The sequence below is a fragment of the Musca autumnalis genome, unplaced genomic scaffold (genome assembly GCF_047663935.1).
Source record: "Musca autumnalis isolate F117 unplaced genomic scaffold, ASM4766393v1 scaffold_5, whole genome shotgun sequence".
Taxonomy (NCBI): Eukaryota; Metazoa; Arthropoda; class Insecta; order Diptera; family Muscidae; genus Musca; species Musca autumnalis.
Window position 1 is genome coordinate 211439544 of NW_027412088.1, and position 21983 is coordinate 211461526.

Genomic DNA, 21983 nt, shown 5'->3' on the forward strand with positions numbered 1-21983 from the left:
TGAGCTGAGCTTCAAAATCCTTAAAGCAATATACACTGGATACCGGTTAAATACGTCTCATAAAATTCCAAAAAATTGAGGCAGTTATGCGGGAAAGGTAGTTAAGAAAATCCTCATTTTAAGTCTAGCTCATTTGAAGTCTAAAAATATATAAGTTTTATATTTTTTAGTCAATAAGAAATTTAGCCATTAGTGAGCATATCATCATTACATAACACTGGACATCTTCGTCACAATTCAGTTAGTCATCGAAATGCAGGGAAGAAGAGTTTTGGGGTTATCTGCTAACAGCACTATATCGTCTGCATACATAACCAAGCGGATATTTAGATCATCAACACACAGACCTAGAGCTGGCAAACTATCGATAGTCGCACCATTCGCTAGTTTCGATATTTCCTACAAAATATCGATAGTATCGATACTATCGTCAGTTTTTAATCGCCTGTATTTGAAATCAAAATAGTAGGTTTTAAATGTCAATTACATGGCGTATACGTCAAATCAAATCCAATGGATTTATTGGCTAATACTATGTTTACATTTACGAAATCCACTCGATTTCAACTGTCAATTTCCATTGCTCAAACGTCAAATGAAATCGAATCGATTTCCGATGAGTTTTCATTTTACGTATACGCAAAGGAATTGATAGTTGAAATCGAGTGGATTTCGTAAATGTAAACATAGTATAAGACTCATTTGAAGTATACGCAATGAAAGTGAAAATTAAAATCCAGTGGATTTCCTAAATCTAAAACGCCATACACATTGGAGTTTCTGTCGGGTTATACTACGTTTACATTTACGAAAGCGAGTGGATTTCAACTGTCAATTCCTACGTCAAATGAAAACTAGTCTGAAATTCGCTGGATTTCATTTGACTTTAAAACAATGGAATTTACAGTTGACATCGACTCGATTTCGTAAATGTAAGCGTACTGTTAACCTTCTTTATGAGAACTAGTTTGATGTTGACATTCGAAATCCAGTAGGTTTGTTAAGTCCGGTTATATGTAAACGTACAGTAAACGTACGTACAGTTGCGTTCAAAATAATAGGAGTGCCCATACAAAAAAAGAAAATTGTCAAAAAATATGGTTAAACTTACCCATTTTGGTTTATTTTGAATTTGTTTAACATTGTTGAAATGTGCAGCAGAAATGTGGCAATCTGTTTTAAATTATTTACTGTTTACACCAACATTATAAATCGTGTTTAAAGTTTTTGTTCAAAAAAAAAAAAAAATAGGAGTGTGGAAGAAAAAGGACGATAAAAATAGCTTTAGTTGAGTTTAGGATCAAAATTGTCAATATTTTAGTTAACATTAGTAAATCCAATAGATTTTATGAGATTTGATTGCTGTTTGAAAACAAAAGTCCTTTGGAGGTAGCCAAGAAACAGGCGATTGTCCTTGCAGAAATTGTTTCCATGAATTGAGCACTTATTGGGCAACTCAATGGATTTTGTAGACAAAAGCTTTAACGATTAGATTAGTTTGATGCTGTGGATGTTATCTCTAAAAATATATAATGATTGGTATCCCATAAATTTGTGTATTTTGATCCTTGAACCAAGTTTAAGGACAGTTTACATTAGCCCTTAAGGCAAGGATCGTCCAAAAAATCGTATCTATAAGGAATTTATTCCCCTAACCAAATAATATTTAAAAGTCCTTAGGATGCCAACCTTGTATATGCAATCAGTTTCGCTTCTATTCAAAAAATGTTTAAAACGTGAACGGTTGAAATGTACTTTCAACCATTTAGTGATAGGCAGACTGGGATTGCACTAAGGTTGGTATACGCCGTAATATATTTTTCAATATAAACTTACGTTTTTCACTCAAAAATACTTCATTTGGGATATTTTCATTAGAAAACTGTTTATTATACGATGCAAAACCTAATAAACATAATCTTAGGCCAACTTCAAAAGTTTGTCTTTAAAGTTTCCTTCTCAACAAAGCGTTCACTTGATTGAGAAATTAATGCCTTACAGATACGCTTTTTTTAACCGATCCTTACGTAAAGAGGTAACGGAAACCGGCTTTAACTTGGCTCAAGGATCAAAATACACAAATTTCTGGGTGTAAACAGTAAATAATTTAAAACAGATTATCACATTTCTGCTGATGAATTAACTGTTGGGATGTCAACAATGTTAAACAAATTCAAAATAAACCAAAATGGGTAAGTTTAACCATGTTTATTCGACCATTCCCTTGGTGTGAATGAGCACTCCTATTATTTTGAACACAGCTGTATGTGTTCCCATAAACAATAACTTGTAAATGTTTTTAAATTTAAAGTGAAAAGCGCCAAAATTTGATCCTTGAGAGCATAAACAAGCTATTCTTTTACAAATTAAATGTGTAATTAATTGAATTGTGCTGCTTATACGGTATGCAAAATATAAAAATAAAAATGACTGAAGACTTTTCAACTCTAATTGATCCAAGCAATTTTCATTTGTGTTGGTTTTGGCGTTGTTTTTTTACTTAATTTAATTAATTAATTATACATGGTGGAATTCTGTCGATAATATCGATAGAAAAAATACCTATCGATATTAGCCCAAATAATAAAATATCGATAGTATCGATAGTGCTATCGATACTTTGCCAGCTCTATACAGACCTCCATCCAGATAATCATGTAAGTCGTTTAAATATAGAGCGAATAGGATTGGAGATAGCAGGCAGCCTTGCTTCACTCCCGTGCACGTCTCGAAATATTCTGATAACTCGGTACCAGACTAAACAGCCGATTTTGTATGTTTATAAATGTTCTCCACAAAGCCAACGATTTTTGACGAAAGTCCAATTTCTTGGAGTTTGTATATTAGAAGATCTCTGGGTACTCGATGGAAGGCCGCCTTAAAATCCACGAAATATGCGTATACTTTCTTATTTTCATTCCATTTTAGCTTTATTGTTGCAAGTGAAGAATGTGATTTTCTGAACCCCGCTTGGTATACATTTAATATTTTGTGTCTATTCACCCACTCTGATATTCTACTATTAATCATTCCAATCATTATTTTCCCAATACAATTCATAAAGGTTATGCCACGATAATTACTCACATCATTCATATTTCCTTTTTTATGTATTGGGAATATTACGAAAGGTTTTCATAGTCGTCGTATCCATTGAAAATTTCCTTGTAGACATTGCACATAGTTCTTAAGAAATCGTCTGTCGCATTCACGAAGAACTCGTACGGTATACAGTCTTCACCTGGCGCCTTGTTTGTTTCTACACTTTTGAGCTGATTCTTAATCTCCATTATAGTGAAATCTCTGTCTAGGATTACATCGGCACTCTGATTTATTGCAGAATAAATAGGTTCCGTATTACATGTAGGGTTAAGGAGTCTTTCGAAATAAGTTTTTAATACGTCAGTAGGTATCGTCTCGTTCTCAACTTGCCTTATTTAATACGCCAATTTCCACCACTGTATACTATCGTTAATATTTTCCAGTTTATTTTCGATACTTGCTTAATAGCTTGCTTTTTTAATTTTACAGAGCTTTTCATATATTTTCCTTTGTTCAATATACATTATCTTATCTCTCATATTATCCGATTTTCTGAACTTATTTAAACTTTTTAAAGTCTTCATTCTGGTCTTAAGACATTCCGTATCGAACCATTTATTTTTAAGGCGTCTTTTTTGTGTATTTCAACTACTGGGATACGATTCATATATTGTTTTAGTTACATCACAAATTCTTGGATTATTAGGTGAATTCCTCAAGTTTATACTTAAATCATTTTGGTAGAGAGTTTTGTTTCTTTCCCTCCATGTTAATTTTGGTCTAAGGTTTGATATTACAGATTTCTCCTCATTTGAGCATGGTATAGCTAGTTTGAGGCTAATGGGGAAGTGATCAGACCAAATTTGATCAACAACCTTAAATGTCTTCACAAAATCAAGCATATCAATTTTTACTGCACATAAGTCAATCACGGAGCTTCCATTTTTGTTTGTAAATGTGAATTTTCCGTGAAGATCTTCAGAGCTCCGTTCATTTAGGATTACCAGGCCATTATTATTGCATGCCTCGATGTATTTTTTCCATTTGAGTTAGTGACCTTGTCGTTCGACCTTCTTGTTAGTGACCTTGTCGTTCGACCTTCTTGCGAACACTTTCGATATATCCTCTGGGACCTCTTGCTCATCGCCGATTCTAATAATGTGATCTCCAATAATAATTTTACTTTCATCATAAATCTCAACATCATTCTTCAGGATTTCGAAATCTGAATTCCATTAGCCCATCTTAAATAAACCGGCATTATCTCGAACCTTATTGCGTTGAGTTCACATCGGATAACATCTTGATTGCCTCTGCGTGTAAAGTTATGCTTAAAACCATGAATTATAAATAATTGCAACCATGGTGCAAGAAATACCAACTGATGCCTTTATTTGCTGTCAAAACTTATTTTTAATCAAAAATAAATAACAAATATTTCGCTTCTATCAAGAATATATGTGTACAACAACTTTATTTAAGCTTCGCCAAGAATATTTTATCGTTTTTTCCTCTTTTGTGGATTCTTCGCGTAAAAACTTTTTACAGCAAATGAAGACTACGGCCAGAATTCGCCTTTTGGATCACCTTCTTAAATTCGCCTTGATTGCAAGAAAATACCTAATTTTACTTTCAAAAAATATTTTAAATTCAATTTTTAAAAGGTGCAATTTTGTTGCAAATATATTGGTCACCACTGTAAGTGTAATACTTTTATTTATTATTACATTAATTAGTAGTAAGCAGGGTTTAAAATGCTAACGCCATATTAGCAAAAGCACCGAATATTTGCAGCTTTGCCTGCTAAAATTTATTCGAAATATGTTTAGCAACAATGAACAACGACAACATGTAGCAACAAATTGATCATGTGTGCCGCAAAATATGAGTATGCGTATCCGATGCTATTTTATTATAGCGACAATATCAAATAGCATCAGCATCGCTAGCAATATTTTTTATTACTGCGTTGGTAACTCTAATCACAAAACCACCCTCGATTGCTAATTCACTCTTATGAATGGTCAGCCGACTGCTAAATATGTAACGTGGTTGTCGATTATGCCTAACGAAAAAAAGATTAGGCTAAAAAACGAAATAAGCAAAAAAAGTACAAGAATAAATATGCGTTCGGTTGCTTATTTAGCCGCGTGTGTCAATATTGTGTAGCAGTTGAAGTATACAGCTAATGCTAAAGTTTTTAGATGCTGGCTTTTAAACCCTGGTAGTAAGTATAAAGTCAGTAAGAGGGTATCTATCATTGGCTACTAAGGCCATAAGCTAGCGCTTTTTATAGTATTAATTACAAATCAAAGATTAATTTTGCTATACAATAAAATGAGAAGGTGTAACAAAGTTATATACAGCATTAATGTTAGCGGAAGTCGGTGAATTTAGAATTTTGAATCCATTATTATTGAGGTACATAAGATGAAGAAATTTGCGAAAACGTTGCATGCTTGTAGCATATGTTCTATGTAGTTGATATTACCGCATTTTGGATATTTCTTGTCAATGTTTTTGTTAAGAAGGCGTTGATGAGTGGCAATTGTGTGGATCATAACCGTATTTTTCTTTTTTCTACGTTACACAATGGTTCGAGAATCGATTTTCCTGGCCAAAAATTTGTTTTGTCAAAGATCCCACCATACCATTGCTATCGAAAACGATATCGTTTTCGAATGTTTCTCGATAGTTTTGCGAATATTTTGTTCGAGAGTGACACACGATGCACTCGTCACTCAGTTTGTGGCAGAAAATCCTTCGATTTCGAATATCGTTAATAATATTATTTGAATGATTTACGATAGTTTTTATGATAATGGCGAAAAACATTTTTGGTGGAGTTTCTTGATGTTTCTGTTATGTGCCTTTTTCGCCTTTATTTCTTTGTTATGTGCTTGCGATTCGATGTGTAACCCTGCGTTTACAAATGCCAGTATTGGCAAGACAATAGCAAAAATACAAACCTTTTTCACAAATACATTTATAAATTTTAAAAAATGTATAAAGAAAAGTATGAATTTATTGGTGAAAATGGTTTGTAACTTTGCTATTGTCTTGCCAATACTGTCTGTGTGTAAACGCCTAGTAACTGTTGATAAACATTGGTGTCTTGTATTGTGTTTATCAACACTACGTAGCATTTATATCGAAATTATTTGAAAAAAGCAAATGGGAATATTTTACAAACTACAGAAAATTATTTTTGAAAACAAAAAAATTCAAAGTAAAAAATGATGTCGTTTTCGAACTTTTGACGAACAAAAGAACAACGTGCTTGTGTACACTCGAAAAACATTTTCAGCAACTGGTATGGAGGGATATTTAATTTCTATATGGGATTCGATAGTAAACATATTTGAAGCTAAGGAAACCATGGTGTTTGACAATCTTTAATAATATGAAGATATAATAAAAACCACAAAACACTCATATTTTGATGAAAAATAGTAAAAACTCAAAAGTTTAACTTTGACCTTCAATTTCTCTGCTACTGCAAGACCGAATTTATAATTCATATGAAAGCTACCAAAAAAAAAGAATTATGGAAATAACTCTATCCGTTAAAAAGTTACAGAATTTTGACCAAGAAAGACGATTCTGAACCACTGTGCGTTGGTAGGATAATTAGGGCTGGTGCGATTGGGATTGGTGTTGTTTGGATATACTTCCAAGTTCAGCTTCAATATGAGTTTTCAAATATATTTGTTCGACAATTTCATCACACTAAAACATAGTAGGTACACATTGACCAACAAAACTGACAGTTATCTAGGTCTATTTCGTCAATGTCAAAGTGTAGCTGATTAATCAATTAATTTAGAGGACATGATTTTGGGTAAGAAAGTGTCAGGACATCAACGATTCTCTGTTCAAGGAATGATAACCCAGGTTCGATTAGCAACGCATTTATCGGAGACGTCCTGTAAGCATAGATACTATTTCTGATGCAGTCATGGTAATTTTAATTTGCTTAAGAGTAGATTTGTGACTGTTTCCGAATAAATATAAACAAAAGTCAATTTTGCTCAGAATCAAGGTTTTAACTAAATAAGTTAAGGTGTTGATGTGTACAAGGCTTCTGGAGGACAGGTACTTGATTACATTAGACCTGTGCAGAACATCCTTTTTCAGCTTATTGATATGCTGCTTCCATCGATATTTTTCTCGAAAATCGCACCCAAAGTTTTTAATTCTTTGACATATGGGTTGTTTAAACCACTACTAATAAAGTTGAATTCCGAAGATATTTATTATTTCTCTGACAATCGGAAATTTAAGGGCTTAGCAGTAAGGTGGTGTCTTTTAGTATACAGCGATCTTTGTTTGAAGAAAAACTTTTCTACAAACTATAAATGAACACGATTTATCACCCCTGCCACCAGATATATGATGAAATAACCATATGAGTCCTTTAAATGGCAACTTTCCATAAACATCTAAAGTTATTAACCTTGAAACATAGAAAATAGCTTTAGTTGCATTTTGACATGTTCCAAGTTGAAGACTCTCTGAATTCAGACGATAACTGCTGTTATAGTACACATGTATATTATTAAAATTATTATCAATAGAAATTGTTTACCGGTCTGACAATTCACTAATCTATAGACATACACTGGTGTGCGAAATAATACAGCCACAATCGTCACAATGCATTAAAACGTTTCTAAAAAACTTCCGGGCAGTGTGTTATGGAGGATTTTACATTTTTATAATAAAATAGTATCCCATAAATAAAATTCAATCAACATTTGTCCAATTTGGGGTTCGATGTTGTATTTGGCAGGGCTGTGATATGATTGGGCCTATAAGGGGGTGTGAAAAATAATAGAGCCACCTTAAGTTAACAAGAATATCTTAATCTTAAAATCTTAGAAGAAAAGTAAGTTATCCTTCCTAGCATATTCTTCCAGAATAAATTCGGCACCGCTTATTACAATTTAGATCCCGGAAGGGGCTGAAACCCGATGCGGGCCTAGAAATAATGATAATAGCCTTAAGGGACTAAGACTATACCTTAAATATCGTAACAATATTTGTAATTGCAATAGCAAAAATAAGGAAACACCAAAACCTGTTCGAAATATTTTGTATTTTGAAGATTTCAGAGCTAAAATGGTGGGTCCTGTAATATCACAATTTTACCCTCCTTTACTACAAAAAATGAAGTAAAAATTGGTTGAAATCAACTTAAATAGGGGGTGCTTGTTTTTTAAACATAGTCTAAAAGTATTTATTGGAAGAAAAATAACGACATTTTGAAGTAAAGACAGGATATGTTTATTCGTGTACTCGAAGGAAACTCATCTGCGCCTAGAGAAAGTCGTGCCAATTTGTTATATAATTTTCCTATGTTCAAATTATCTGCTTAAGTCTGATTGCTTAAGTCTGGAGTATTCCCCCATTGGCTTAACTTCATTCATCATTACTTTCTTGGCAGAGAGTTATGTTTACAAAACGCATTGACAGCTTGCAAAATTTACTGATCGCTACCAATATCATGATTTCATCCCGGCGAAGGGAATTATTAATTGGCTTTTTCAGTTTTTGAAATGATGATTTTTTAGTGAAAACCTGAACTCTTTAAGCATCGAGTATTCTCATGTTAATGAGAATGGTGCTCACTTTTCGGCTTTCCCAGCTGACAGCACGATTCAACTAAGAAATCATCGATTTCTGTTAAGTTGATATAACATCAGCACAGTTACCTGTGAGTATGTTGTTGGAATTTTACTTAAAAAATTCCATTTTGCGCGTGCCTTCGCTGTTTTTTCTCTCAGGAAATGTTCAGCCATAGGCCAAACCAAATGTTCCTATGGGGACATGCATAAACATATCCTGTCTTTATTTCAAAATCTTGTGATTTTTCTTCGAATAAATACTTTTAGACTATGTTTAAACAACACGTACGTTCTATTAGAGTTGATATCAACCAAATTTTATTTTTTTTACAAGACCCACAATTTTTTGCACTGAAATCTTCAAAATACCAAGATTTTTCAACCCGATTTTAGTCTTCCCTTATTTTTGTAAGAAGTTTAGCCATTTCTAATAAAATTACAGCTATTGTTACAATATTGCGGTATATTCGAGGTCCTTATAGGGTATTATCTTTATTTCTGGGTCCACATAGGTTTTCAGTCCTTTCCGGGGGGTTTAAATTGAAATAAGCTGTGCGGAATTTATTCTGGAAGGATAATCCTAGGAAGGATAACTTACTTTTCTTCTAAGATTTTAATGGTCAAATTACAATTTTCTTAAGAAATATTCTTGTTAACCTAGGTTGGCTCTATTATTTTTCACACCTTCTTATACGCCCAATCATATCACTGCTCTGCCCAATAGAACATTGAACCCCAAATTGGACAAATGTTGATTGCACTTTATTTATGGGATACTATGTTATTATAAAAATGTAAAATCCGCCATAACACACTGCTCGGAAGTGTTTTAGAAACGTTTAAACGCATTGTGACGACTGTGGATAATTTCACACACCGTAGTCCCGTGAGACTACGCCTGCCTGATGGACTGTACTTACATATACAGTATCGGACAAAAAATTTGTAACAGACGCATATATTTTTGTTTTAGCGCTTTAAAATGTTCTTCATTCTCCAAACAAAACGCCAACAATTATGTTTTCTAATGTTAATTCCGATACGAAATGAAACTTTTTTACTTTTTTGTTTTGTCTTATTAAGGCGAAGGTAATTTAATAGTAATATTTGAATTAATTGTCTTTCGAGTTGAGATGTTATTACCTAAGAGGTACATTGAAAAATTAGGAATCCACCGAAGTCCCACACATTCAACCATCACGCTACGTTTCACGGGTGGTTAATTCGATCATCAGGCATATTAGAATGTTATTTTAGTGGGTGGACGAAGGCTAAGCTTGGAAATAAGCATTTCTACCACAAATCATCCGAAAATTTTATATTCGAATTATTTATTTTTTTATGTTAGTTATTTAATTTTCAAACCTTTCCTATAGTCCGACTTGTCTGGTAACTTTTGTGGTTTTAAGCAATCCACATTAATGGGCCCGGTATGGCGCCGTTATTCACAGCAGACAGACCAGACCATTTTTATTGACTTCAGGAGACTAAATCAGTCGAAAAAATGTGAAAACGTTCATTAAATTTATATTGTGTGGGTTTTATATTCAACTATAAGTTACTTTAAATGATAATCCTAGATGAAATTCTATCGTTATACGATTTTTCTAGGCCTTTTCCAACATTATCAAGGGCCTAATGAAACTTAGATTATAATATTCTGATTTTATTCATTATGTCACTTTTATATGTAGCTTTATAAATTGATGTATTCAGTCTAAGAGGAGACTGTCAACTAAACAAAAATTGATATGACACAAAACTAATACAATAATCTGAATTTTAAGCCTTATTTTTTATAACGACGGAGTGCGTTGCAATTGTTTTGTCTTGCTAAAATATGGGGGTTTTGTTTAAGAACGCTATTTAAAGCGGAACACCGTTATAAGGTACAAAAACTAATTGTAGATGTTTTGTTCGGAGAATGAAGCTAAAAATCTGAACAAAAAATTGGTTTTTACAAATGTTGTAACGCTAAAACTGAATTATATGCGTCTGTTGCAAATGTTTTGTCCGATACTGTATGTATATATATATGATATATAGTAAATACGTTGAAAACATCCGAATTAAAAAAGATATAGAAAATGTAGATGTATTCTCGAATTTACAACGTTATAGGTAATTTTGACAGCAACTAATATTCGGTCCATCCGAAATTTTCGCGTGCGTACACGAAAAAATAAAAAATCTGTACGTAATTTTAATAACTCCAATAAGTGGACCGTTTAGACCAGTTTATCAAACTAGGGTTAAAGATGGCAAGGCATTCATTTATTATTGCCAATTGCCCACACTCCTTTTCATCGTTTATAACCGGTTTACACTCTATGCACAATTGCCGGTTTATTGTTATTTGCATTTTGCTCTCTGTTCAATGTTCAAAGCTCTCTGGAGCTAAAATAGTTTTACTTTATGGCATTGGTGCTCAACATGTTTAGTGCATTAGTAGGGATAAGCGAACATTCCCATTGTTAAACCACGGCAGATGAAAGTAAAGAGAGAATACGTGTGCTTTGTTTATACTTTTTCGTATATGGGCGAGCATCAGTGCTTTATGGGGTTGCCATGTTCGAGTATAGAAATAATGTACCAAACTGAATTAGACCTCCGTTACTTATTTATTATTATTATCAATGCTCCTATGTTTCTATAATCAAGAGTTTTAAGGTGATCAGGTGATTACCCTGGCGTTATCTGTAGTTAAATTATGCTATGTTCCAGAACTGCAAGAATCTATTCATTTACTATTTGTTCGATATCATAAAGTCATAAGAAACAATTCGTAGATTCTTGTACGTTCTGGAACAGATATATAGTCATACTTTATGGGGTTGCCATGTATAGAAATAATTTACAATACTGAATTGGACCTTCATACGCAGTCAAAAATACCAATTGTCTTAGTTAATGTGACAATTAAAGTTGTGTAAAATAAACCATTTTATTTAATTGTTACCTTATTAGGACGAAGCCCACTTATTTGTGAGAGTTTTATTTAATTGAATTAATTGAGCTTTCATGACCTAAGGAGTTTGTATTGATATAGTGATATCTAGCGAAGTCCAAACACATCCAACCAATATGCTACGATCGTTTCGCTGGTGGTTTAATTCAGCTCATCAGGCATATTAGATGTGGTGCTAGACAAAGGCTGGGTTTGAAAACTTGTATATACATATACTAAACTTTACTATCAAGTCAGCACAGTGCCTCTGGTCTTCCTATAATCCTTCTTCAATACACACACATATACAAATCGAAGGCGTTTTCCCCTCATGATTTGTAGCACCACATCTAATATGCCTGATGAGCTGAATTAAACCACCAGCGAAGCCATCGTTCTCGCTCAGAGAGACAAATGCACAAAATATTTTGATCGATCAATCTAAATCAGCATTGGGCAAAAAGGGGTACACTTGTGTTTGATGAGAGCAACAACAAAACAACCACCATTACGTCTTCACTCAGAAGCAGCCGTGTGCACGAGCATCCACTGGTGTCGCTGCACGATACTCTTAACTTTTGTTAATTTAACAACATATGGACGTTTATGCATTTTTTTGTTTTTATTTCATAATAATTTATTTAAAGGACGATTTAGATCAGATTTATGTTTGGGAGATACTTACTACATAAATTAAGAAAAATGGCATTCGCAAAACTCTCTTAAATTCTATTTAAACACCGTTGCTCTGAAGTCAATTAAGAAGGTTGTTCTATCGCTTCTTTCAATGAATTTTAAATCAATGGTGAGCTTACCATAAAAATTTAAGGGAGAATAAATATTGATTTCTCTTCTTGTTTCATTACTAATTTCATTGGTTTTTCATTTTTAAACATTAATACTGTTTAAAATCGTTCAAAATGCAAATGATTAACAATATATACACACAAGTAAAAAAGTATCAGTCGGCTTTGTCGACAGAGATATACCTTCAGCCTGTGTGAATTGCAACATAACTTTAAAAAAATGGGAACTACCCTAAGGAGAAGACCGACATGGGTCATTTTCGAAGTTAAACTAAATTTGAAGATAATTTCAAGATAGTCGTGCGTACCATTTTTGTGATTTTTTTTTACTTTTGAGGGGGAGGTGCCGGAATGGGTGGACCGATGTAGGCCTTCTTCGAACTTAAACTATGTTTGGAGAAAATGTTACGGAGGTCAAATTTTGGATCGAATCAGCTGATCCGTTCGAGAGTTATCGTGCGCTCCGGCCACTACACATGATGCTGCAGGGCTTTTTCAGCTTTCGGCCATTTTCTCAGGAAGTATGAACTTGCCCATGATAAAACTTGTACCGTCGTAATGGGGGCAGCGAATACAAGCAGGTCCTAAACTGAACTTATACCTTCAAGAGTTATCGTGCGCACAATTTTTCCGGACATTTTTGAACTTTTGTGGGGGACGTACGCGAGGGAGAGGAACGATATGAACTATCTTCGAACTTAAACTAAGTTTGGACAAAATATTACGAAAGCCAAATTTTGGACCAAATCGGTTAATCCGTTCGAGAGCCATCGTACGCTCCAGCCAGACAGACGGACGGACGGACGGGGCTAAATCGACCCCAAATTGTCTGAAACGGGTTTCGTCCAAACATACTTAGGGTCTAAAACCATTATTGTGATGAGGCACATTTTGCCGGTATGAAAGTGTATATAGCATCGTTAGTATAAAAACTTAGGGTATAATAATTGCACAAACGTTGAATTGTTTATGGTTCAAAAAACTAAGAGTAGTTTCACATTATTTGCCTGTGTGCTAGGACACATGCGAGCTCAGCTATGATCTAAATCAATGCTGAGCAAAATAATAAAAGAGAGTATTTAAGGGAGAATGAGTATTAAATTTTTCTTAATGTTCCATTACTTATGCTAACGTGTTTTAGCATAAATATTCTCTAAAATGTTAATGAAACTGATTTAAAAAAAAAAATTATAAAATTGAAACGTTGTTGATGGTTCAAATAAACAAAGAAAAAATTCTTCAGGTTACTTGTGTCACTTCGGCGACTCTTCTAGAAGATCATTTCCGCGACAGTTCTTGGAATTAATAAAAAAAAATATTTTATTTTCTCTTTATATTTCTTTATTTTTTTCTATTTATTTTTTTATTTTCTATTTATTTTTTAAAGTAAGCTTTTAGAGAATTAGGAATTTCTGCCTATATTAATTTTTTCATTCTAAAAATGTGATTTTGTTCTCTTGTCTGGCTTGGGAATCGAACCCGGACCATCAGAGTGCAAATTGAGCATGCTTACCACTGCAACATCGAGTCATATAATTATCAGATTGAAAAATTTCCCATATTAAATGTGTTGAATTCTTAAATAAATGTAAACAATCGCCTTTTAAGTGACTCAGGCGTCACTTAGAAGTGTCTGTACACGCGATAAAAGATAATCATAATAATGCTATAGGCATTGTTTGTGTAATTCACCAACGATCGTCTTTTATGTTCATTGGCGTGTCTCCGGAGTGACGTCATAGGCGAGGGAGTGAGAAACTCACTTCCAAATGCTGGCAGGGTGTTGTTTAAATTCGTCAAAATATTTCAGTTGCACACTCATGCATTGTTCCTCGAAAATGCAACTAAATGCATCAGCAATAAAAATGATACATGTTTGCTTTTTACCTGCAGTAAAATAGCGTATTTTGACGTTTTGAAACACGTAGCTTCGCGGTTATTAAGTCAGCCACAAGGACAACAGTGTTTGCCCAATTTTTTGTTATTGTGTGCCGATTGTTGATCTAAATCAGGGATGCACAGAACAATATGTGTGACTGTAGTGGTAAGAGCACCAAATTTACTCTCCGATAGAGCACAAAATTTAAAAATGTTGTTTCTAATATATTTTCTTTATTTTTTAGTATGTTCATATCAAAGAAATAATTTTAAATAACAAATAATAAATGTTAAACTTTATTTTTAATTTAAAATAACTATTCAAGTACAACATATAGAAAGCAGTACGTACGTCCGTGCTTGTGTGCTTTCGTTGACGTATCATCAGTAGAGCTGTGTAGTTCCGAAACGAACTGGTTCCAAAGAACTATTCCGGACAAGGAACTAATGTAATGGCAGCACTGAAGGGTCTTTTTCATACCTTGTGTGCCCTAATTGTTGTGAAAACAAAGAGAAATTTTTAAGTGTTTGTGCTTTTAGACAAAATCAACAAATTTAATCAAATAAATTACACTTTTATACATCAAAGACATTCAGAAGATGTTACTAATTATGAAAAACATCAGATGTGATTGGAAATTTCTATGAAGACAGTGCAACTGACTCCACTGAGCTATGGAACTGCCACTATCATGAATGTGTTAGAAACGAGAGCTTTTAATTAAATAATGGCAAAAATTGGAGGAAAATTGTTGAAATAGATCTTTACGTCCTGATTACAAAAATGTAAAGTTTGTTGGGGGGAAGTCCATACTTCCCGAGATATGGGCCCCTGAAGTTCCGAAAATTCCCTTGTTAAAGGAAGGAAAAAAAATCAAATTAAAAAAAATGTTGTTTTCGTGCCCTAAATTGGCTCCTGTCCATAGGAGAAAGTCTTAAATTCCCGGCCGATGGCCGGCTACATAGAAAAAAACTTGTAATTTAAAAAAAAAAAAAATTCAGATTTTTTCCGTCAGCTGGTAGAGTATTCAATTTGTTCCGAATTCTGAAATAAAAATAATTGAAAATATGCTTTTATCCAGTGTTTTTTTAATAATTGTTGTGCAACAATTTTGTATGTCCAAAATTCTCTCATCCCATCGTTGATTGGTACAAAAAGTGGAGAGTGACTGAGTTTGCAAAGTGATGTTATTTTGTAAAATTTGTTCAATTTTTAATAAATTTCCAACCACAAGTAAAAGATTTTAGTATAAAATCCCAACAAAAGTGTTTATTTTGCATGTTTTGTACAAAGTTTGTGGGAAATACTAAGATTTTTTGTAAACTCCCTTCAGTTTTGCAAGGGAGATTTTTTTTGGAGGAAACCACATGTTTGAGAGCATTCATGATACCTACTTTTTCTCCATCGGAATTTCTTTTCGTGCGGATTTTTTGTATGTGATAGCAAAGAAGGGAAAGGAGAGAAATTCCGCACGGAGTTTTCATTCATGATTGGGCTGATAGTTCCTTTCATTCTCGCCCCTTTAATTCCACACTCATTTTGATCTTAAATAAATGTAAATCACATGCACTTTATATCACTGCAATTTATTTATTTTTTATGTCAATTAATCCACGAAACGATGAAAACAAAAAGAAAGACCAAAGATAAAGATTCGTGGAACTAATTCGGTCTCGGAACTATTTGGAACGAATGAAACAAAAAGAACGATGAAAGAGAATGATTCGTGCAACTATTTTGGTCTCGGAACTATTTGGAGCGAAGGAAACAAAAATAACGACGAAAGAAAAAGATTCATTGAATTATATCAGTCTCAGAAATATTTGGAACTATGGAACTATATTTAGGAACTAGTTCCTTTTTAAAAGGGAACTAGAAAGATCGATCCGCTCCGGGAACTATATTGCCCAACTCTACTCATCAGCGACTGAATGCAAGATAATAAAAAAACAACGCTAGAGTATGCTTTCGTTCATCCCTGATCTAAATCAGCCAGTCAGTTCCTCTCTCACACACAATGACAACAGTCGTTGCTCACTCAGAGATGAATACGGGGGAGTATTTGTATAAAGAATCGTAACTTAAATTAAGGGCGCGTAATCTCCTTATTCACCTCTGATCTAAATCAACCCTGCTCAGAACGGTGAAATGATTCATCATCAATTCTCTTGCGGTTTTTGTTGAAACATAAACAAAAAATGGACGAAGTGTCGAAAGGTACTTCTAAAAATCGTTCTTTCCTAATTTCTCTTACATGGTGTTTTATTCTCTTTCGTGTGAAAAAACACCGTTTTGAGCAGCCATGATCTAAATCAATTGCGAATAAAACAGTACTCTAGCGTCGATTACTCTTAATCATAGATGGGCTTTCACGCACGCCAGCGTTGCTGTGGTTTGTTTCTCTTTTTCGTTGTTACAACATAAATAAACATTTACATGTTGTTTAGTTATTTTATTATTTATAAAATCGTTTTTTGTAATTGTTTAGATGTCGTCTGTGTGTTAAAAATATTAAAAAAGTAAAAAAAATTCTAACAAAAACGCTGTTATATTTTTCCCTTAAAACATATTTAAGAGTAATTTTGACCATCTATGCTCTTAATCTCATACCCTAGACAAACGGCAGCGTTAATTTGCATTAACTGCCTTAATTCAAATTAATTCGTACATTATCCACATTCTTAATGCACAAAATCAAAGGGAATTTTAACTGAATTTAGCAATTTCAATATGGCAATGCTGTTGAAAATCAATTGTCTTTTGTCAAACTTCCATGTGTAAGAAAATAAAAAGGGAAAGCAAATCGGCAATTTTCGCGTTTCTTCACAATAAGTAGTGGTCTTTCGCGAGTAGAATAGCAGCTAATCGTTTTTCACGCCTTCTAACAAATCTCTTTTTATAATTTTTATTTTCACAAAAAATGTCATTACCCACCATACCAATTCTATCGAAAATTATATCTTCTTCAAATTTTTTTTAAAGTTTTGCAATATTTTTATAATATTAAAAAGTCTCAAAAATATCGCGAATAAATTAAATTTACTTTTGCTTCATCGTTGTAAAAAGGTCAATGGTAGAAAGTGTATTTGTTTCGCATATTTTTGACGAACTTTTGTAAAGCTTTATGAAATGGTCTGCTGGGTACAAACAAACAACACAAACAGCTGTTTCATAAATGCAGAAACTATCGTCTGTCAGGGTGAAAAATTAATTCAAATTAGGACATTTTTAATGCAAATTAACTCTGCCGTCTGTCTAGGGTATCAGCCATAATTGACACAAGTACAATCAAAAATATACACATTGTTTTATAAATATTTTTAAACAATATGCAATAATTAAAGTTTTAAAACATAAAAAAGTTAAGAAAAGCCAACAAAAATGCAGTGTGAAATATTTAAGAGAAAAATGTGTGCGATTCTCTTTGTGCTTCCCTGATCTAAATCAATGTTAAACATAAAGGGAGCATTTGTAAATATTTTTTTCCTAATTTCTCTTAAATGGTATCTTTATCTCTGTGAGCAGCCCTGATTTAAATTGAAATATCTTATTGAATTCAATCCTGATGAAATTAATAAGGTGAAACAGAAACTACAACAACACTATTATGGATGAAAATACTTCAAGTTGTCGTAATTTCTGTTTACGCTATCATACGATTAATTAACAATACCAATGAATTTGACAGATTGTGTGAAATCAGCTGGCCTTACTGTTTCACCTTATGCAATTTTTACTCGGACTGCTTTTTAGATATTTATGCATAGCAACTGTCACTTTTTCTCGCCCATATGTAATTCGTTATGCACGGCAAAATTTTATTTTTCAATCGTTTTATTTATTTTGCGTATACGCAGAAAAATATATGTTAGAAATATCGTTTTCTTTATTTATTTTGCGTATACGCAGAAAAATATATGTTAGAAATATGTTTGGATTGTCTGGGAGTGTGGGAATGGCAAACAACTTATGTGGACAAAAATTCAAAGTATCTACGCTAGTCGTATTCCAAAAGGAAAGCCCGTCAATGGATGAGGAGAATATCACCTTTATTATGATGCAAAATTGGTTGGCGCATATCCCACTTTCCCATTTTTTATTTGAATTGTACTGACGAGTATCTCAGCTTTGGTTGGATGCATTTCAACAATGAAGCCATTCTGAGCTTTAAACGCTGGGATATCCCAATTTCCAATTTATAGAATTTTATTTAAATGTCAGATATTTCTGCTTCTGCAGATAAACCACCTGAGCTTTAAATTAATACAAAATGTGACATTAATGGTAAAATATCAGAGTTATTGCAAAAGGAGCTAAGCTATCACAATTTTAATGTTTTGAACTTTTTACTTTAGTGATAAATACCTCTGTTTCTATTTGGTGTATTAAATACATGTAAAATGCTAATCAAAAAGACCAGCAAGGCTTTCAATCAGTACCAACTAGATATCGACGAGTGAAAACTTTATGCACAGGGTTAGGGCCGGAAAGCAAACTATTAAGGTGTGAACAGAACGAAAACGCCGCTTTTTTCACGCTCAGTTTCTTGTCATAGATTAAAGGCCAAGTACTACCCAATTCAAATGATGCCTGACTCATTTGAATTAGGTAGTACTGGGCCTTTAGTCTTTTACATGAAACTGAGCGAGATAAAGCGGCGTATTTCATTGTGTTTCTACCTTTAGATCTGCAGTGATAGAATTGAGTTCGTAACACTTATAAGTTAATTTGGATAAACCATTAAACAGGCATGCTGATTAATTTGGAAAGAGCAAATCGGATTAAAGGTTCTTTTTCAAATTTATTTAACAATAAATTTTTATTCGTTAAATCGTTCTATTGTATGCCTTTACATTACTATATGGTTTAACATTTCTCCAACCACGATAAAGAAAAGTATAGGTCGACATTTTCAGTCACGTTATAAGAGATTTTCAAATGAATTCATTTATAAAGAGAGCAATATTACACGGCTTTCAGCATATGCACTGGATCTGATGAGGCGATTTGTAGATAGACTTGCTGACTTCGATGGGTCTATTTTCCATGATATTTTAAACAGCGAAAATGAATTGAATTGGACAAATACAAATTATCTTTCCGCTTTTGAAATACTACATGAGTGGCCAAACACTTCTGTAGAAAATTGTTATACTTGCTCTACACCTGGCACACATAGGGGGTTGATTTTTTATATTTGCTAGTGTCGAGGATGTTAAAAAGATTCTCATTTTTTGTAATGTTATTAAAATAATACGCAATAGTTTTAAGTGTTCCTGATATTTTCTGTTAATACTATGGATTTAATGAAATAAAAGAATCTCAATAAAAAATACGATTACACATCGCATGTCCATACTTGTTTGCCACATTCACATAGAAGCAAATGTTGGCAACATTGGACGACAATATGATAACAAAGCGAAAGATACACATGAGAACAATTCTCTTCTCTGGATGCTTTCCTAATATAGAGCGTTGAGCTTTTTGTCGACTTGGAGTCGTTTTGTGTGTGACTTTGATTTCAATTTGTGCTGTTTTCAATAATCGTTGCTCCTTCGCCATCATTCGACATCGCTGCTAGTTGTCGGGAGTTGAATTTTATTTGTTCATTTCACAAAAGTGTGTGTGTGTATATTCGTTAAAAGTTGAAAAACGGCTCATACAAGTTTTCTTTGAAAGAAAAAATTTGATTTAAACATTGAAAATCAATCAACACATACAAAATAAAAATATCTTTAAAAATTTTCTACCGAAACCAACAAATGAAATAAGGAAGAAAAATCCTTAACGACCGTTTTCTAATTATTGTGAAAGAAATGTGTGCAATAAGTGTGTATATGAAAAAGATGGTAATTTTCAATTGAAAGTGTGCCGCCGTACTATCGTTTTTAGTAGCCTATCCCTAGTAGCGTAAATCATACAACACAGTGAATAAAAAATATTTTCTTGTTGTTGTTGTGTTTTTTTTTTTTAACTAATTCGTATGTATGTTTATGAAAAGTTATTCATTAATTGCAATACTACACTTTTTTTCGTTATTTTCTTTCGGTATCTAAGAGAGATATATTACTTTAAAGAGAACGGGCATGTATTTCGATGAAATGTATGTTGGTGTTTTTGTTATTTGCTGTTGACGATTGAAGCAGAAGTTACGGAAGGGCGACGGTTGCAGTTGTGATGGCATAAAAAATGAATTTATGTGTATGGTACAAAATGCAAAATGAACTGGATGTATGAACAAGATGTGCGAGTATGTTACTTATTTTTGGTTATTGATGTAGGGGTTCATTAAAAATCGGTCAGCTTCATGTATGGAAAGTTTGGTATGTCTTCTACATGTCTCCCCTTTACGTTACTTAAACGTAATTTACACTGTCGTCTAAAATAAATATTTGGAGCAAATACGCCATTTCACAGCTATTCAATGGAAATGACAACATAAGTTATATATTCTACTTAAACCTTTTTGGTGTAAATGCGACTCTTGTAATTATATAAATCAGAATATTTAAAGAGAACATTGTCCACATCACACACTGGTCGAAACCATTGATCTAGCGGCGCGAAAGTAAAAAAATCAAAGTATAAAATTGCGAAATGTTTTCCATTGTATCGATTACAGACACTCTGCTGGCTAAAATGTATTTACTTTTTTGTTGTTGTAAATATTCACTCAGTTATTCACTGTCAAGTGCAAGAAATTTTGATGTATCAGATTTAAACAAAATTGTTGCTAAAAACCTAATTGTTAAATAAATTCGTAATAAAACTAAACAAAGTTTATTCTTTATTGATAGGGGAGGGTGTAATTTAAATTTAAAAAAATGTTTGGGCCTGAACTTACATAGCAATAAATTATCAAAAATTATGTATATTTTTTATGTTTTTATTGCAACAAAGGTTCTCTAAGGTCCAGTCCAATTTTTTTACTAATTAATTTGGACTACCTGGATTCCGAATAATCACAATTTAGCTGCAAATAGCTGCAAATCTTGCTGATAAATGGTCTTGAAAAATAGCTTAAATCCTCAAAATACCCAAAATCTGTCGGTACAGTAGTTATATGGGGGCTATATCAAAATGTAGACCTATGTTCACAATTTTTGGTGGGACAATATATTATTTGGGGACAATATCAAAACGTAGACCTATGTCCACAATATTTGGTGGAGAATGTTTGTGTCCACTGGGAACCCCAAATTACATCTAATTTGGCCTGAAAATGTAGCTTTAAACCCCCAAAATACTGAAAATCAGGAAGTACCTTAAAACGGGCCTATACCCAAACGTGGACCTATGTCCACAATTTTTGGTGGAAAGGTTTAGTGATCACTAGAAAGCCTAAGTACCAAATTACAACTAATTTGGAAAGAAAGGGTGGCTTGAATCCTCAAAATGCCAAATTTCAGGAGGAACCGTTATATGGGGGCTATACCAAAATATTAGCCGATGTTGTTCATTTTTAGTCCATTATTACCCAGGGACACAGACTGAGTTTGTGCAAAATTTCAGAAAGATATCTGAATTCGTTTCCAAGTTACTAATTTCGCGCCGCTATATCAGTGATTTCGATCACTGTCCATCGTCCCGAGTTTTGGAATATCAATCATAAAAGTGTAGTCAGTTTGTATTGCAGGTAATATTTTGTGGATGGATATTGCTTCGTACCAATTACCGAG

General features: G+C 33.2%; 1 protein-coding gene across 10 annotated transcripts in view; it reads left to right on the forward strand.

Annotated features, from left to right (window-relative positions):
- The window catches only part of ckn (CRK like proto-oncogene, adaptor protein), a 94169-nt gene that overhangs the window by 16093 nt on the left and 56093 nt on the right, over nucleotides 1-21983 (forward strand). Inside the window, exon 1 of one of the 10 annotated variants that reach the window (XM_073992459.1) lies at nucleotides 19791-20153. The exons of 6 other annotated variants lie outside the window; for them this stretch is intronic. The gene's annotated coding sequence lies outside the window, so the exon portion shown is untranslated. Of the gene's footprint in view, nucleotides 1-19790; nucleotides 20154-21983 lie in introns of those variants that run through there. 3 more of the 10 variants (XM_073992464.1, XM_073992456.1, XM_073992461.1) reach the window with 3 other exon arrangements.